The 1,898-nt window shown below is 49.5% G+C and overlaps 1 non-coding gene across 1 annotated transcript; it reads left to right on the top strand.

Moving 5' to 3' along the window:
- Window positions 1-1,623: 1,623 nt before the first annotated feature.
- Window positions 1,624-1,695, top strand: trnae-cuc (transfer RNA glutamic acid (anticodon CUC)). Its single transcript has one exon. It is a non-coding gene; the product is annotated as a tRNA-Glu (tRNA).
- Window positions 1,696-1,898: the final 203 nt, after the last annotated feature.

The raw sequence follows: 1,898 nt of genomic DNA, 5'->3' as shown, positions 1-1,898 counted from the left end.
GCGCACTGAATCTCCCTCACTCGGTATCTCAGTATTCTCCCTGCCACACCAGTGTCCAAAGTCTCTCAAGCAGACAAAAGCAAACATTTCTTCAGGACCATGGGGGCAATGAATGACGTATCTGACTCCACCTACTTGTTTCAACTGCAGCTCACAGCTTCTTCACACATCCCAATTAATCTTTCCCATTGTCATGAAACCGGCGTATGGGTACAATTCCTAATCTGCAGGAATGAGAATCTTTTCACTGTCTCGTGTCAGTAAATGTCCGTGAGAACATCAGAGTCAATTCACAGCGCTGTCAGAGGAGGGGAAGCTGAAATAGCCCCACACGCTGCTCATGCGCACATTTCACATTCCCCAACACACAGCCCCAACCACTGCTGCTTTTGGGAGTGGAAAGGGAACAAACACCAAAACCCAGTCTCAGCTTTGTAAATCTTCAGGAAATAAGAAAACTGTTCATCCCTTCGGATCTTCCATCGTTGGCTGACAGCGTTGATTTTAAATGGCTGTCCAGTCAGTGTCGATTCGTTTTGGCTGAAAAAATCTTCCTTATTTCATGCCAGCATTTCTTGCCACAGAGAACTGTGCGGCAGAGTTCATGTATATATTTCCTTGTATGGTATTTTGTAAATTACATTCGTTTTCTGGTTGTTTGTATCGGGTATTTCAGGTTCATTAGCCGCTGTTTAAGTTTGTTGGTAGGTTTGTGGGCTACCATGATGCTGAGAGGGTTGAGTTGTCCGGACAGCATTTCCCAGATGTCTTTAATGTAAACTAATTTCGCAAGGGTAACCGCAGACGTTGAGTCTACTTGTGTCAGTTTGTTGATGTGAAATCGGCACACTGGGTTTATTGGGTAGGCAAAAGTGAGGACTGCAGAGGCAGGAAACCAGAGTTTAGATCAGAGTGGTGCTAGAAAAGCACAGCAGGTCATTCAGCTTCCGAGGAGCAGGAAAATCGACGTTTCGGGCAAAAGCCCTTCATCAGGAATAGAGGCAGGACCCCTCCAGATTGGAGAGATAAATTGGGGGTGGGGTGTGCGGGGCCAAAGGTAGCAAAAAGTACAATCGGTGAATGGGGCTGGGGATGGAGGTGACAGATCAGAGAGGAGGGTGGAGCGGATGGGTGGGGATGGAGATTGGCAGGTAGGCAAGGTCATGCGAACAGCGCTGGGCTAGAAGGTTGGTATTGAGGTCAGGTGGAGGGAGGGGAAATGAGGAATCTGATGAAGGCCAAATTGATGGCCTGGGGTTGAATTTACCCCAAGCGGGAGATGAGACGTTCATCCTCCAGGCATCGAGTGGGGAGGGAGCGGCGATGGAGGAGGCCCAGGACCTGCATGTCCCTGGCAGAGTGGGAGGGGGTTTGAAATGTTGGGCCAAAGGGCGATGGGGTTGTTTGGTGCGGGTATCCTGTAGATGTTCCCTCAAGCGCTGTGACTTGACTCTGCGAGGAGTCTCCAGTCTCCCTAATGTAAAGGAGACCGCATCAGGAGCAATGGATACAAGAAATGACATTGTTGGATGCACAGGTGAAAGCCTTCGACCGACCACGGCCCGGATTCGCTTTCCGGGAAGGAAAGAAATTTTCACTAGAGCTACCACGGTTGCCTGCATTTCCCTGGTGGTCTAGTGGTTAGGATTCGGCGCTCTCACCGTCGCAGCCCGGGTTCGATTCCCGGTCAGGGAAACCGTTTTCGGGGGGTTTATAGGCTCCCCGTTCTTCTTACATGCTCTGTCCAGTTATTCGTTGATCTTCGTAGTTCCTGGGTGCTGCAGTGTCGTTAACCTCTTGGTTCGCGTGCGTTGTTTTCCTGGAGACGCTGTTTTGAATTTACCATTGACTGTTCGCTCTACTGTGACATCTAGAAATGGCACTTTGTTGTTGTTCTC

This window comes from Chiloscyllium punctatum, chromosome 36 (assembly GCF_047496795.1).
Source record: "Chiloscyllium punctatum isolate Juve2018m chromosome 36, sChiPun1.3, whole genome shotgun sequence".
In the NCBI taxonomy this organism is placed as follows: domain Eukaryota; kingdom Metazoa; phylum Chordata; class Chondrichthyes; order Orectolobiformes; family Hemiscylliidae; genus Chiloscyllium; species Chiloscyllium punctatum.
Note: the sequence above shows the minus strand (reverse complement) of the source record. Positions and strands in the feature narration are given on the sequence as shown.